The sequence below is a fragment of the Amblyomma mixtum genome, chromosome 7 (assembly GCF_055824585.1).
Source record: "Amblyomma mixtum isolate Tamu chromosome 7, ASM5582458v1, whole genome shotgun sequence".
In the NCBI taxonomy this organism is placed as follows: domain Eukaryota; kingdom Metazoa; phylum Arthropoda; class Arachnida; order Ixodida; family Ixodidae; genus Amblyomma; species Amblyomma mixtum.
The window spans coordinates 113466197-113483498 of record NC_143018.1 but is presented as its reverse complement, the minus strand read 5'-3'; the positions used below and the strand labels follow the sequence as shown (position 1 = coordinate 113483498).

The 17302-nt window shown below is 50.4% G+C and overlaps 1 pseudogene across 1 annotated transcript in view; it reads left to right on the top strand.

Moving 5' to 3' along the window:
- The first annotated feature begins 774 nt into the window (after positions 1-774).
- LOC149337251 (salivary peroxidase/catechol oxidase-like) overlaps positions 775-17302 on the top strand; it is a 70738-nt pseudogene continuing 54210 nt past the window's right edge. The window contains exon 1 of the transcript XR_016284530.1: positions 775-970. The product of XR_016284530.1 is annotated as a salivary peroxidase/catechol oxidase-like (transcript). The remainder of the gene's footprint in view (positions 971-17302) is intronic.

Here is a 17302-nt window from a genome sequence, read left to right as displayed (position 1 = left end):
ACAGCGATGTAATATGGGCGACCATGTGCACACGCCGATACCTGCAGCATCGTTGCAACATTTGGTTTGGTGTTCCAAGAATTCAGATCGCATGCATATATGGGCTTCATTTAAAATGCTTGCAAGAAATCCTTCGTCATTGTTGATTCGCACTCAAAATGGATGCAAGCCGAGCTAATATCCCATGTAACCACACAAAAAGCAATTGAATTTGTACGCTCCGTGTTGGCGACAGAATGATGTGATACTAGGGTGCAGACGCAGTAAGGTCGTATAAGTATTTTTTTTCATGTGAGTTTGTACTTGGGGATTATGAACTGTATGTATATGCTTGCCTATCTTGCATTTAGACAGAAGCAAAGAATGTTATGTACCTGCATGGCGTTATCGCTGCAACTGTATCTGTAAGCCCGAATGCATGAGCGACTTCTGTTATCCCTCCACCTTGTGCATAGAGTGGCCACAACACACTTGCTCAATGAGTCACTCGTTAGTTCTGTTAAAAGTGCTTGTCACAAAAATATGGCATATGTCGCATAAGTTTTTATGAAATACGCGCCCAAATTTCCTCTGCTTCTGTGATTGCTTGTACTTCGCGTAATATTATTTCTTTATCCGTAAAAATACGGGGGTGAATTTATGCACCTATTACGGAAGCATGATGATGAACGCCACTCTAGCGTTTAAAATACGCTTTCCTAATACGTATAAGAGTTTCGCTGTGCTTATTGATACTTATTTCCTTTTTCTGATACCTGCCTCGGAAATGAAAGCATGAAGACCGCAGATGTTCGTGGTCAATTTCTGGTCAAGGAACTGAATTCATCAAAGACTTGCGGGACATCTGTCAAGTGCGATCCCAATAAGCAGTTTCGGGAACTCAACGGCACCTGTAACAATCTGGCCCACCCGGACTGGGGCAGCTCTGGCTCCTGTATGCGAAGGGAACTGCCACCAGCGTATAACGACTGTAAGTCAGAACATGGTAATTTGGTATGTGGTGTTTGGCGTGCCGTAGCTGGGCATGAGCTCTGGCAGACTCCCTGATGTAAAGCTCCGCATTCATTTCAACCAGGACTCGTTAACATGCACCGTAGGAACGCATCACAAGGGCGTTTTCGCATTTCTCCTTCGTCAATACGCTTCCGCCCAGCCCAGTATTCCATCTCGTGACTTTGGAATCAGTAGCCGAAAGCCATAGCCAGTAAGCCATCCCGGAGATAAAGGCAGTAAATGAAGCAGGTATGTTAACTTTCGTGTAACCAATAGACCTCCTCCTTCGAATAAGATACTACCGCTGTCACTGGATGGAACATGATAGCTCTTTAAACATCTGATCGAAAGTTTGATGACGAAACTTAAAATCTGTCGAGAGTGGCTGCGGTCTCAGACCTTTCTGTGTAGCAGGTATAAATAGAACTGTTTCGAAGACTAATGCCAATTCTCACGCAGGCAGTACTGTACCCAGCACCTGCGTCCGCTATGCGCTAAGCCGTTCTTGCATTGAGTTGTTCAAAATACATAAAAAGGCTCGCATTCATTCCCTTTAAGAATTTTCAAGCCCATAGCAGTCACTCTCTACGAGTACAAAACGCGCAAACTGATTTCCAGTGCAGAAATGCATTTTACTGCTAAAATTCCACATATTTACTACTTATGCGTCCACTCGTCTAGCCCTGACAGCGGTACAGGTCGAAGGCCAAACGAATAACTGTAAAGAGCAGTCACATATATAAAACCGTATTCTGCATTCAGACTATGTATACCGCACACTGGATGGTTGGCCATGCAGGAAGCACTGGAAGCGGCCATCCATTTTATACGGGTGAGTTGGAAAAAATATAAACATGAACAGAAACAAGACCCCCGTTAGGAAGTCCGCATTTCATTGCAATACTGCAGAGCGGCGTTGTGTAAAATTCTGGGTTTGAATGACCGGAGCAAAATTTCATATCTTTGAAAGCATATAATGAGGGTGTCTGCATGCGTGCGTATTGAGGGAAGGGGGGGGACGAAGAATCTCAATAAACATAGCGTATTAGTAACACCATGCATCTCAGCGCTTGTCACACAAGTCGACAGGACCACACCACATCATGTGCACTTGAAGGAAGCCACTCAATCTCCACATGTATTACGCAGCGCCGGACGGTTGCCAGTCGAAAATTGGCATCACCTCCTCGAATTCAAGGCAGCGGCTAGTTCTTGAGTGGAATGCGACATGCTGGTACACAAGGGTGAGCACCTGGACGGGGCGAAGTCTGCAGATACATCACGTACATTGGCGAAAACGTGGAGCCATGGGACAACCTCAAGAGTCCAAATCTGGATCGTTTAGCTGCTGCCGACGAAGGCTACTTTCACTTGTTCATCCATTCACGCTGGGCTAAAGGCCAGACAGTAAAACGTTACCACGACGAACAGGCGTCTAGGCTTGTTCGCTGATTTCGAGGACTACCAAATCAATTCCGGCCTCAGTGATAGTGCGATATTCTATGAACCTTGCCCTCGCAGGAGTGATCGTTAGTACCCTGTTGCAGTCGATGACCGCGGCGCAGCGCGTTCAGCCATCTCTGAGCGGTGTGAGCCGATATTTTATGCGAAGCGTACCACTTTAGCCACCACTTAAGCCCTTCACCGTGGTTATGCGCCTCCAAATCACGTCACACGATGATGTCACACCACAGTGGAGAAACGGGGGCCCACCTCGCGCCGTCGCTGTGGTTGTGCGCCTCCAAATTACGCTACACGATGACGTCAAACCACGTGACACGATGACGTCACGACAGTGGAGAAACGGGGGCCCACCTCGCGCCGTCGCTGTGGTTGTGCGCCTCCAAATCATGTGATACATGACGTCACACCACGTGACACGATGACGTCACGATAGTGGAGAAACGGGGGCCCACCTCGCGCCGTCGCTGTGGTTGTGCGCCTCCAAATCACGCTACACGATGACGTCAAACCACGTGACACGATGACGTCACGACAGCGGAGAAACGGGGGCCCACCTCGCGCCGTCGCTGTGGTTGTGCGCCTCCAAATCATGTGATACATGACGTCACACCACGTGACACGATGACGTCATGACAGTGGAGAAACGGGGGCCCACGTCGCGCCGTCGCTATGGTTGTGCGCCTCCAAATCACGTGATACATGACGTCACACCACGTGAATTGATGACGTCACGACAGTGGAGAAACGGGGGCCCACCTCGCGCCGTCGCTGTGGTTGTGCGCCTCCATATCACGTGATACATGACGTCACACCACGTGACACGTTGGCGTCACGACAGTGGAGAAACGGGGGCCCACCTCGCGCCGTCGCTGTGGTTGTGCGCCTCCAAATCATGTGATACATGACGTCACACCACGTGACACGCTGACGTCATGACAGTGGAGAATCGGGGGCCCACCTCGCGCCGTCGCTGTGGTTGTGCGCCTCCAAATCACATGATACATGATGTCACACCACGTGAATTGATGACGTCACGACAGTGGAGAAACGGGGGCCCACCTCGCGCCGTCGCTGTGGTTGTGCGCCTCCAAATTACGCGACACGATGATGCTTCGAATTTTCCAAGCTTAACCAAGTTAAGCATCAGCCATTTTTTTTTGCGCTCTCCAATCTAGCAATGCGAAAAAACAAACACATCCCTCCATTGCAGCCAGTGCCTTTAACTAGGAGACGACTCCTTCTCAGCTACAAGTGCCGGTATTGATCAGCCAATGGCTTTCCACGCTACATGCATTGGCACAAGAAATGTTCACGCCGTGCTAACGTGTCTGCTGTTGACATAGAGCAATAAATGGTGCAGGGCGACACAGAGTTCCACTGATGCACTTCACAGCGTCCATGGAAGAGAGACCTGTTACTGGAACGCTTGATACGTTAGCAACAATGACCTGCGTCAATGAGACTCTTCGCAAAAAATTACGACTCAAATCATAAGAAACTCTTCCTTCAGTGTCAAGCAAGTTACATCCACCCTGAGTTTTTTGGTTCGCGTCTATGTCGAGCTACAGGTGAGCAACATTAAAAGGAAGCTCAAATAAACGTTCAAATAGAGTTCAAATTGAAAAACCTACACGTGCAAATAGAGGCTTATCTACGTCTTGGCCTGGATGAAGCATTTTACTTTAACATAGCAGGGAAGTTTAACGACTTAAGCGTCACTCTAGGAAAGCGTTTGTTGTGTCCACCATGCAAGGCACGAGAATTTCGTCCAATCAGCATAATATCAAATGCTGATAAATCATACTGTGGTGCGTCAACGCAACATCAACATGTCGTGCTAGCACAACTAACACAACAAGAAGCTATATTTTTCCACCCCCAGACAGATATCGGTGCATAACAACACGAGCGGCACATAGTCACTGTCCGCGATAGTACTCCTATTCATTGCCATGCGCACAGATATCCGCATAAATTCCGAGTATAAAAGCACCAGCAAGTGGATAGCCAGCTAGCTCAAGGTTTCGTGATACCTTCTCTATCCATCTGCGCAGCTCCGGTCATCCTAGCAGAAAAGAAGGGTGAAGGACGCACACGCCTGTACATTGCTTATCACCTAGTCAACGCCACCGCCATGTGAGGTTAGCAATTAATTCCATGCATTTGCCCTGTTCTATACCACATAAGGCATTTCTAGTACTTCACGACGCTGGACATCGTGGCAATGTACTAGCATATCGTAATTATCCCGGATGATGTGAACAGAACGTAATTTTTCACGCTTAGCGGCCATTTTGAATGGTTAGTGATGCCGAACGATGAACGCAGTCATCAGGAAGCACTGTCTCCAGCATGCTGCGAACTACTTTGATGATGCCATTATTCACTCGTACACGATCCCGGGACATCTCAGGTATTGTTCAAAGCCTTTCGCGCCGGGCATATCAAGCTCAAGCGCAAGAATTTTCCTTTTGCTCATTATTCCCTAGAATACCTAGGCAAAAATATTCCTGCACGCTTTGCTACATCCAAACCAAGCAACATTGATGCCGTGTTAAGTTTCCCCACGCCTCAGTGGCAAAAGATTCTCTAAAGAGTTTTAGCCATCGTCAGCGTCTATAGGCGTACATTCTCCAATTCAGAACTATTTTTCTTCTGCTCACAAAGTTATTTAAAAAGGACACAGAATTGCTGTGGTCGCCAGAATGCGAGCACGCATTTGCAGAACTGCAGAAAATACTGGTCGAAGAGTCGATCTTCTCATTTTTGACCTCAACAAGCCATACATTACCAGCAGTGATGCGTCAGTTGAAGGAATTGGCACCGCCCTCAAACAGCCATGTGACGACGGTCAGCAGCATCCCGCTGCGTACCCATCTTGCACACCTCTTAAGCAGGGAGCTAGCTATACCATCACAGAAAGACAGTGTGTTGCGGTTGTTGATGCTGCAGTTCGGTGGCATTGCTGCTTGAAAGGAGCCCTATCCCTGTAATCACAGACCAAGCGGAGCTTCAATGTGTGAAAACCATCAAAAATCTTCACGGCGATTTCGATGGACGCTGAAATTGCCTACGCGTGAGATCTGACCTGACAGACAGTACCAACACCGAAGCAGACACACTGTCCCAAGCTCCGATTATTCAACTGCTCAAAATGCAAGACCTTGGAGCTCATCGTGCTCACCATCCTCAAGGAAAGTGTGCAATAGAGAACGATACCGCTCTCTTTGCAAAGAATAGGATACGAGAAGTTTATGCTTCCCAGAGCTTCCACCGGCCATTTTCGAGATAGCTCACGAGGGTGGCGAACATTAGTACAAAGAAGACGCTCATTATATGTTCTCGACAATGTCACGGGCGCCGGTAGAACGTTCTATCCCTGGCGAGCACACTGGGCGGAGCGCAGCCGGCCGACCCTAGCACCGAGCAGAAGAAGAAGTCCGGCGCGCGACAAAGGTCGGAGACAGACCGCACGGGGGCGCCGGTAGAGTGCGGCATTGCCCCTCCCCTCTGGAAAGGCATCGACTCGATGGCTGAGATTGAGGGGGAGCCACGTGTGTACGTGAACAGAGTCCCAGGCACTGAACGTGGTGAGAGTTGTTCTAGCGGGCATGGTATGGCTTGAGTCTTGCGACGTGCACAATTTCGGATGTCGGCGGGCGTCTTGAAGAACGAGCACTCCCTTGCGGGCGCACTTCATACGTAACGTCGCTGAGTTTGCGGAGTACCTCGTAGGGGCCGAAGTAACGGCGCAAAAGCTTCTCGGAGCGACCGCGCAGACGGCTGGGGCTCCAAACCCACACTTGATCGCCAGGCTGGAAAATGACTTCGCGATGACGAAGGTTATAGCGGTGAGCATCGACTTCTTGCCGCACGCAAGTTCGTTGCCGAGCCAGCCGGCGGGCAGCTTCTGCATGGCGAACGAATGCATCAGCGTCGACAACGGATGGGTGCGCAATATCGGGCAACAACATCGTGTCCAACATAGTCACGACTTCACGACCGTGTACCAAACGAAATGGCGTGAACCCCGTCGTCTCTTGAAGGGCAGTGTTGTAGGCAAACGTGACGTACGGAAGTATTGCGTCCCAGTTCTTGTGGTCATTGTCGACGTACATAGAAATCATATCAGCGATAGTCTTATTGAGGCGCTCGGTTAGGCCGTTGGTTTGAGGATGGTAAGCTGTGGTCTTACGATGACTTGTGCCACTGAGCCGCATAACTTCCTGAGTAAGCGTGGACGTGAACGCTGTGCCTCGGTCAGTTAAAACAACAGAAGGGGCGCCATGGCGGAGGACTATGCTGATGATGAAAAAGTCAGCAATTTCAGCAGCAGTACCGCGGGGAAGGGCTTTCGTCTCACAATACCGGGTGAGGTAGTCGGTGGCAACCACAATATACCGGTTACCCAATGATGACGTGGGAAATGGGCCCAGTAAGTCCATGCCGACTTGGTGGAAAGGAATTCTCGGCGGAGCAATGGGTTGGAGCAAGCCAGCCGGCTTGAAAGGTGGTTTCTTCCGACGTTGACACTCGCGGCAAGTGCGCACATAACGCTTGACAGCCGCAGAAAGCCTGGGCCAGTAATAACGGTGACGAACTCGTGCCATCGTTCGAGAAAATCCGAGGTGGCCGGAAGGAAGCTCGTCGTGGCACGCCTGCAAAACGTCAGTGCGGAGCGCCGTTGGAACCACGAGCAGGTAACCAGAGTCCGTCGGGCCGTAATTTCGTTTGTAGAGGACGCCATCCCGCAAGCAAAACGACGACAAGCCACGCGCGAATAGACGAGGCGGTAACGAGGCGGTACCCTCGAGATAATCGATGAGTGGGCGCAATTCCGTGTCGTCTCTCTGTTGTTGAGCGAGGGCGGACGTGGTCAGAGCACCAATAAATATAGGGTCATCTTCGAGGTCATCAGAGCTGGACGGAATAGGAGCACGGGACAAGCAGTCTGCATCGCTGTGTTTGTTGCCCGACTTGTAGACAACTGTAACGTCAAATTCTTGCAAGCGAAGGCTCCAACGAGCTAGCCGGCCCGAGGGGTCTTTAAGATTCGCGAGCCAACACAGTGAGTGGTGGTCACTCACGACCCGAAACGGGCGACCATACAAGTAGGGCCGGAACTTCGTTATCGCCCACACAACAGCCAGGCACTCCTTTTCAGTGGTTGAGTAATTTGTCTCGGACCGAGACAGCGTGCGGCTGCCGTAAGCAATCACGCGCTCAACACCATCTTGCCACTGGACGAGGACTGCACCGAGGCCAATGTTGCTGGCATCGGTGTGAAGTTCCGTGTCCGCCTCCTCGTCAAAATGGGCAAGAATGGGCGTTGTTTGTAGGCGTTCGCGGAGCTTTTCGAAGGCGTCCTGCTGTTCCTGTGCCCAGACGAAAGGCTGATCGTCTTTTGTTAGCCGTGTGAGAGGCTCAGCCAGCCTGGAGAAGTCTTGCACGAAGCGTCTGTAATATGCGCAGAGGCCAAGAAACCGGCGCACAGCTCGCTTATCAGTGGGAGTCGGGAACGCAGCTACAGCGGCCGTCTTGTCGGGGTCGGGGCTGACGCCCTCAGGTGTCACAACATGGCCCAAAAACTTCAGCCGTTGGTACGCGAAGTGGCATTTTTCGGGTTTTAGAGACAGACCGGCTGATCGGATTGCCGTCAATACTGCACTCAAGCGTTTGAGATGTTCTTCGTAGGTCGCAGCGAAAATAACCACATCATCAAGATAGACGAGACACGACTGCCATTTGAGGCCAACCAGGACAGTGTCCATCATTCTTTGAAAGGTGGCAGGAGCGGTACACAGGCCAAAGGGGAGCACCTTGAACTCGTGCAAACCGTCGGGGGTTATGAACGCGGTCTTTTCACGGTCACGTTCATCGACTTCGATCTGCCAGTACCCACTGCGTAGATCAAGAGAGGAAAAGTACCGGGCATGACGCAGGCGATCGAATGAGTCATCAATTCGGGGCAACGGATAAACGTCCTTTTTAGTAATCTTGTTGAGGCGACGATAGTCGACGCAGAATCGGAGAGTGCCATCCTTCTTGGCGACCAGCACAACGGGCGAAGCCCAAGGGCTTGTTGACGGCTGGATAACCTCGTCGCGGAGCATTTCCTCAACCTGCCTCCGAATCACCTCCCGTTCTTTCGCAGACACTCGATAGGGGTGGTGTTGTATAGGCCTCTCGCCTTCATCAACTACAATGCGGTGTTTAGCGACCGATGTTTGCCGAACTTTAGAAGTGGTCGCAAAGCAGTCACGAAAAGAGTCGAGGATCATGTGGAGGCGGTGTTTCTGATCGGCGGTTAGGTCGGGGTTCACGTCAGTCAGAACGGGGGCGTCAGACGTCGATTCATGGGTATCGTTGAGGGACAAGGCGCAGTGGGAGACTGAGTCACTGATTTCATCGAAATAGGCTATGGCTGTTGCTTGCGGCAAGTGGCGGTATTCGGCGCTGAAGTTGGTAACAAAAAGCTGCGTTCGCATTCCGCGGAGGGAAGTAACACCCCGCGCAACGCAGACTTGCTGACTCAGCAGTAACGACAGGTTACCTTCCGCAATCCCGTGAAGCGTGCGTGGGTTGGAGCATTCCACCGTAATAAACAAACTGGAGCGTGGTGGTAGCGTGACATTGTCATCACACACGCGAAAAACAGGCCTGTCGGGCTCGCTGCTGCCGGCTATGGCACACGGAGGTGAGAACGTCACGACAAGTTCGCGGAGGTTGATTATCGCACCGTGTTCTCGAAGAAAATCAAACCCGAGGATGAGGTCCTTCGAGCAATGAGCCAACACAGCGAAGCAGGAAATGAAGGTTACACCGCGAATCTCCATTCTAGCGGTGCAGACACCAAGCGGTGTCACCAGATGGCCTCCAGCTGTCCGGATGTGCGTTCCAGGCCAAGGTGTCAGGACTTTCCTCAGGACAGTCGCCAGACCACGACTCATGACGGAGAAGTCGGCGCCGGTATCTACGAGAGCAGTCACGCGGCGGCCATCAACGATGATCGGAATTTCAGCCGAAGCTTGGTCACCTTCAGAAAAACGCTGTGTGGGGGAGGTCGGACTTGGGGATCGTTCTCGCGGTCGAGTTGGTGCGTCAAGCGGAGACGTCTCTGTTCGTCGAAAAGTCGTCGGACGTAAGGGTCGTTCACATCGTCCAATTGAAGCGTCAAGCGAAGGCGTCTCTGGGCGTCGAAAGGTCGTAGCGGCGTGGGGTCGGAGGTCGGGTCGCATGCTAACGTCGGTGAGCGGAGGATGTTCGTCATTATGTCCAGTGACGGCGGCCCTACCTCCGGGGGTCGCCGTCCTCAGTTTTCCCGACGCGGGCTGGAGGACTGCCGGACGTAGGACTGGCGGGCTGGTGACGACAACCGTCGAGGCGACGGTGACCTGGACTGACGTTGGGCAGTGGGTGCAGGTGGGACGTTAGCCGCTAGGTACTGATCGATCTCGCGGGGTCGTTCACCATAGCGTGGCAGGGGTGCGTCTGGCGAAAAGCCGCGCAGGCCAATCCGGCGGTACGGGCAGTGACGACGGATGTGGCCTGCTTCGCCGCAGTGGAAGCACAAGGGCCTGTTGTTCGGCGTGCGCCACATGTTTGCCTTCGTGACGGGTGGGCGGTCGTCTGGCAGCGCTGCCGTATACGGGAATCGGCGGGACGGCGCGGTAGGGGCAGGAGGGTAGAACGCCGGCGGTGGTGGCGCAGAACTTCGCAATGCCTCGCTGTATGTCATCACATAGGGCGCTGGCGGTTGGGGAGGTGGAATGGGCTGCACCGTGCGGCGTATCTCGTCACGGACAGCATCCGAGATGGCGGTCACACTAGGAGGCTGCTCCACAGAGCGAAGTTTCTGCAGCTCTTCGCGAACGATGCTCCTGATGAGCTCTCGGAGGGAGGTGTTCTCATCCCCGGGCTTCGGCATGTGGCACTCCACAGCAGTGATGTTTGATGGACGGCCGTAGTGCGCAAACCGCTGTTGCAGGGCGCGCTCCATGCCTGCCGCTTCTTTTGCAAAATCGGCGACTGTAGCCGGAGGATCGCGCACGAGCCCAACGAACAATTGCTCCTTCACTCCCCGCATCAAATGGCGCACCTTCTTGGCTTCCGACATCGAAGGATCAGCGCGGTTGAAAAGCCGGGTCATGTCCTCCACGAACATCGCCACGCTCTCGTTTGGCTGCTGCGCTCTCGATTGCAAGGCCAATTCAGCACTCTCCCTCCGTTCGTTGCTGCTGAAGGTGTCCAGCAACTGTCGCCGGAAGTCTTGCCAGGTGTGGATGGCGGACTCGTGGTTTTCGAACCACGTCTTGGCGGCGTCCTGGAGGGCAAAGTAGACGTTTCGAAGCTTGCGGTCTTCGTCCCACAGATTAAATTCAGCGACCCTGTCGTACCCGTCCAACCAGTCCTCCACATCCTCAAACTTGTCACCATGGAACGACGCAGGCATGCGAGGCGTGTGAAGAAGTAGCGGTGGCGAACTCACAGATGGCTGGAAGGTCTGGCTGGCCACCGTAGAGGTCATCGTGCGGGATGGCGCGGTGAGGGGTTTGTACTCGGGGGCTAAGCCTTTCAAGCGGCGGCTTGACTTGTGGACAGGTGTCGTGTCCAGGGGGTGTGGCGGAGAGCTGGAGGTTCCTGGGACCTCTTCGTACATGGATCGTACCCAGCAGCTGCACCAAAATGTCACGGGCGCCGGTAGAACGTTCTATCCCTGGCGAGCACACTGGGCGGAGCGCAGCCGGCCGACCCTAGCACCGAGCAGAAGAAGAAGTCCGGCGCGCGACAAAGGTCGGAGACAGACCGCACGGGGGCGCCGGTAGAGTGCGGCAATATGTTCTCGACAATACTACTGGCCTTGCATAATCAGCGATGCCGCATCTTCATTCGGCGCTGTGACACTTCACACAATCTGTTCACCAACTTTGCACAGAATACCCCTGCCCTGTGCGTATACAGTGGATTCGCGGCCATGCTCACGATCAGCATAATATTCATGTGGATACTAAGGCACACCTTGACACATCAGACAGCCCGTCACCTTCACCTCTTCCCCCAGTCCCGTTCCTGTCCCATACATAATACACAAATCTGTCGCAGCACGGACAAAACGGGGACAAGAGAGAACACACACGACAGGACGAGCGCTGCACTTCCAACTGCTATATGGTTGAAAAACAGCGCACAAAAGACTAGAGACAAGAGTAAAGGCAACGACAGGACAAGCGCTTGTCCTGTCGTTGCCTTTACTCTGGTCTCTAGTCTTTAGTGCGCTGTTTTTCAACCACGAACCTATACCAACTCGGCCAACTTAACTGATAGTTTATTGAAAAACTGAAGCTTATGTACAGTCGTGAGCAGCCTTGTCTAGAGCGCTCGGGCGGTGCACTTCCTTGCAAACAAATCCAGATTTTGTGGCAGCCTCTAGGGTCCAGCTGCAACGCTTGCACGGAAAAAGCGCCAGATAGCCTCGTAAACAAAGCAGGCACGAAAACTTTGCCCTGTAATGAGGGGCTGCTCTCTAATTTCGGTTTTTGCTACCAAGTGCGCACTGCTCAAGCGCTCTAGACAAGGCTGCTCATGACTGTACAGTCCTACTGATCATCAATTGCCTCAACGCAGCTTTGGAAAAATCTTGTCCGCACCAAATGCAAGAAAGCGTTAATCTCCAAATAGAGCGACTGCGCATGTCAGGATTCCCGGCAGATACTATAACATCAGTTGCGGAAAACTTGCTGCAAAAACAAGAAGAGTGGCAAAAAACAGGTCGATCAAGATCAACGGAAGCCCACTCAAGTGATACCGTACGTTCATAAGGTATCTCACAACTTAAAGAAGATAGCAAGAAGATACAATGTAGATGTGCTTTTGACAGCTCCCAGCAAGCTTTCAAAAATATGCCCAATGATGGTAAAAAAGAAAAAGCAGGTATGCGCAATCAAGCACCAACTTTGTTTCACACAGTGCACAACTAACATAGTTTATAGCATTCCCCTTACCTGTAATAGAGTATGCATCGGGCAAACAGGACGGTGTTGTAATGAAAGAGCTAGGGAGCACTACAATTTGGTCAAGGAAGGGAAGAGTGGGCATCTTGCCATACATTGTCGTGACTGCAAATGTAAACCCATATTCCGGAAAACTAAATTTCTTGGGCGCGGGAAAGACCAAGTCGAAAGAGAGATTGTGGAGGCATACCACAATTAAATTAGCAGGCAGTCAAAGTATCAGCGTGCCATCTTTATTTTTGCATGATAATGAAATAGCATTTTTGGAAAACTGATTGATTTCCACAAGATTATCAGTAGGACTGTACATAAGCTTCAGTTTTTCAATAAACTATCAGTTGGAAGTGCAGCGCTCGTCCTGTCGTGTGTGTTCTCTCTTGTTCCCGTTTCGTTCATGCTGCGACATTCAATCAATCAATCACTTTATTACAGCTTTTTTACAAAAACTGAGGGCGGCGAGAAAACAGCAGTCATTACGACCGCTTGACAGGCCTCGCCACCCCTACATAGAGGCAGTTTCGTAGCGACTATGATGGTTACTTAATACACTTGTAACAACGCAAGGTGCACGGAAAGACAAGGCGTGTAAATACAAGCATAAAAAGAAACATTTTTTTTTAAATACGTGCATGAAAGGAAACTTTTTTTTTATTTTGCATGGACAAGTAGAATTTCCGCACAACAGAATAAAGGTTTTACACAACATTTACGGTTCAATGCAATAGAATTCTATACATGGGAACACATACTGTGGGACCTAGCTTGCAAACACATTTCGAATAGCCGAGACAGACATGCTGTGCAACATGTCGTGAAATGGCGTGTTCAAGTACTTCGGAAGAATGTATTTTGATGTGGAAAAGCCATAGCATCACGAAACTCCCGCCAAAGTTTTATATAGGGACAGCGCGCGCCGCTAGAGGCGCGGCTGTCGGCGAGGGGGCACGAGTCGCTGCGCGAGCCCTGCTCGCAGCGGCTGTTTTCCGGCCAACCGGCTCATATTCGCTTGGTAGTTATGCTTTCTGGGGATCGGTATGTGGACTTACGATGGCCACTGCTTTACCGGTTATCACCTGAAAGCTTGGCTGCAACGTCGAGACACTAAAAACCCTCTACGATCGACGACGGCCACTAGTAAACCTTGTTAGCGGCTTTTTACTGGCAAACAATTAACGCACTTACTTTCTCTCGTTGATTTTCACAAAAAAAGCGATTTTCGTACAATGGTCCAGCCTTGCCATTCATTTTTACCGCAACTTGCCCAAAACGTTATTCTGGAGATCTACCGTAGCGATCAGTAACATATCTCTTGTGTCTGGGTTGCGCCTGTCTCGGCCGAGTCCTCGATTTCATCTAAGTGCACAAGAATGCTTAAGGCTGGCGTTTACCTTATGATAAATACTGCAATCTCAATAATGCTGAAAACATGACGTTATGGCGGTATTTTAAGAACTGGAGTGCGCGCTAGAAGAGCGATCACATGACGAATGCACCGGTAGTTTGATGGTGCTCTCATTTTTTTTTTTTGCTGACACTTTCGGAGGTGGCAAAGCCAGCTGCTGAAGACTCTTGCTTCATAAGCCATTTATTCACGCTGTGACTACGGAGGCGCTGACGAGTGCAAGGAAGTATTGCTCATGTGCTCGCTTCGCGTTACCAAGATAAGAGACAAGCTTTTAGCGGCGACGCAATAAGCCAGAAATGAGGAATGGTTTGGTTTGATTTATGGGGTTTAACGTCCCAAAGCGACTAAGGCTATGAGAGACGCCGTAGTGGAGGGCTCCGGAAATTTCGACGACCTGGGGTTCTTTAACGTGCACTGACATCGCACAGTACACGGGCCCCTAGAATTTCTCCTCCAAAGAAATTCTAGCCGCCGCGGCCGGGATCGCACCCGCGTCTTTTGGGTCAGCAGCCGAGCACCATAGCCACCGAGCCACCGCGGCGGCAGAAATGAGGAATGATAGAAATCACGGAGAAACATGTACAAAAAATAAAAAGCGCTAGGTGTTCAACGTGGTTAAACCCAGCAGGCGTGCGAACGCATGTGTTTAGGCTGTTTGGCTCATGGTTTTGCTTTGCTGGGTCGTTGCACGTCTCGCGGCGATATTAGACTGAAGTTAAGCTCTGATCGAGGTTAAGCTAGTCTGATGTGTTCGTTCCGAAGGTGGACGTTGATGAAGACGACGGTGTACAATGCGCGCAGCGCGAGAGTGTGTTACAGTTAAGTTTTTTCCTGTTTGTATCTGCCCGAAATCCTGGCCAATCTCCCACCGTGGGTATGTGCCATCGTTTTTGAGGCAGCAACAACAACACGAGGCGTGATCGGCTGCTGCGATAGCACCGTGCTCTCGAGCAGTGGCCAGCGAAGCTGCTCCGTTCGCGCCGCCGGGGGTACGAAATTTCTAGTCGCAGCAATATATATTTTATTTCTGCACCCTTAAATTCAGGGACGCCACAAGATTCTTGGTGGGTTTCATCCCATGAAGTAGTGCTTTCGCACCAAAAGCCATCAGCACATTGAAGAGCACAGCTGTATAAAATGCAACATCGTCACAGATTCGTGCCCAAGTACGCTGGTAGGCCTTCGAATATCCGTGGGACGACGCCGGGCCTGAGTTTCGGTTTCTCGCGCATTGCAGCGACACTGCTTCCCTGTTGATCATAAACTCGTGAGACCGAATCAGTGGGGCAAAATGCCTCTCGCAGACACGTACATACTTGGAGTCGAAGCTAAATCTACCGCTTTCCTGTCGGGGTATCGCCCGCTTCCATATTTTACGCTGCTCGGCGTCGCTCGGCAGACAGAAGAGCGAGGCCTTTTCCTGCGTACCTCCGAAGCCTGAGCGGCAACCCGTCACGCAGCAAGTATTCGACATCGCAGGCTTGCACGTCACGTGCACTGTGCTTATTTTGTAAACGAAGGCAGAGTGAAAAGAGAAAATAGTTGCTGCCGCATTGCCGGAGTCCCATTCTACCCGTATACTCGCGGCCGTAGAGACGCTCGCTCCCTCGCGTCGTTGCCCCCACTGGACTCGTAGCGCCGCCTCGTGGAAGGCGCGGTCAACATATGAAGCTCTCCCATAGCGTTACGGACAAGTTTCATGACCATAAGGACATTGAAGGACTATGGCCATAGTTTGTTCTGCATCGTGGCAATGAATAGATCATACGCTGTCGGGTCATATACGGTGTCCGATGTGGTGTAAGTGTCACAATGCTAGAAAAAAATGTGTCGTCTTTGGCTATTATTTTTTTATAGAAGGATGCAAACCTTTAATCGAACATTCTTGTTACGGGTATCATTCTGTATTGCTGGTAGATAGGACGTGTTGGAGCATCATACGGTACATTAGCAATTACGCGAAGTATTCTTTTTTGCAGTACTAGTAGCTTCTAGATGTTAGATGCTGTGGTTTGTCCCCATACAAGGAAGCAATATGATACTTAAGAATAAAAGAAGGCATAGTACAGATTCAGCTTAGTTTTCGCGGGTAGAATATGTTTATTCCGCGAAACTATCCCAATGTATCTGGAGAGGGATAGGCACACTTTGCTTACGTGGGCGTCCCACGACATAGTAGCAGTAAATACCACTCCGAGTAATGTGAAGGTTTCCACGTACTCAATGGGAGCGTTGTCGAAATAGAGTGGTGGCACACTGTCTATATGCTGCCCCTTCGGATGGAACAATAAAGCTTTAGTTTTAGTTTGTTTATTTTTAATGAGTTCAAACATGACCACTCAGGTAATGATGACAAAACTGTATTTGCGGTGCTAGTTAGTTCTTTGATATCAGGTGAGGACAAAAATAGACTGGTGTCGTCAGCATATATGATGGATTTAACTAAATTACTGATGTTGCATACGTCATTATTATATATGGTGAATAGAAGTGGCCCCAGAAGGCTGCCCTGGGGCACGCCGTTTGTGATTGCTAACGAGTCCGATGCAGTGATTTAAAGCAACATACTGGCGGCGAGCACTGAAATACGATCGAATGAGACAGAGGGCGTGGCCACGTATACCGTAGTGGTCGAGTTTTTTAAACAGTTTCGTGATTCAGTGTATCTAATGCTTTGCTAAAGTCTACAAAGACGTCTAAGGTGAGGAGTTGAGCTGCGAAGTTATTTAATATGTATTCTTTTTGATCAAGCAGAGCATGCTCAGTTGATGTATGTTTTGTGAATCCATACTGAGAGTTGGCTATTACACAGTGCTTCTGTAGCAAATTGTAGTAACGTCGATGCATTATTCGTTCTAACCCCTTGGAGAAAAAAGTTAGTACAGATATTGGCCTTTAGTTTCCTAGAACGTTTTTATCGCCTTTTTTATAAATAACCGCAACTTTGGCTACCTGCATGGCAACGGGAAAACGTCCTGTGTGGAGCGCGGTATTGTAAATATGTGTGAGGCATAGCACGATCAAAGGTAGTACGTATTTTACAGGTAAACTTTGAATATTACTTGGGTCAAGACTTGTCGTGTTCTTTAAACTTTTGCACAATGAGTAAACCTCCGCTTCGTCGGTCGGTTCAAGAAACATCGATTCGTTTAGCCTGTCGCCCAAGCCCAAAAATCGAGACATACCTGGATGTACTGACTGCTTCTAACTTCAGCGAAATATTGGTTGAAGGCATTTGCAAGGGACGGACCAGCTATTTTCTTGCCATGCATAACTAGGCTCGCGAGGTCCTGATGTTGGTTATTTCGATTTAGCAGAATATTTAGGCGTCTCTACTTTTCTTTCGGGTGGTCGGAGAGATGCGCATTAAACAAATTATTATAGTAGGCAGTCCTGGATGATTTAATTTCGCTATTTAAGCGGTTCCTTA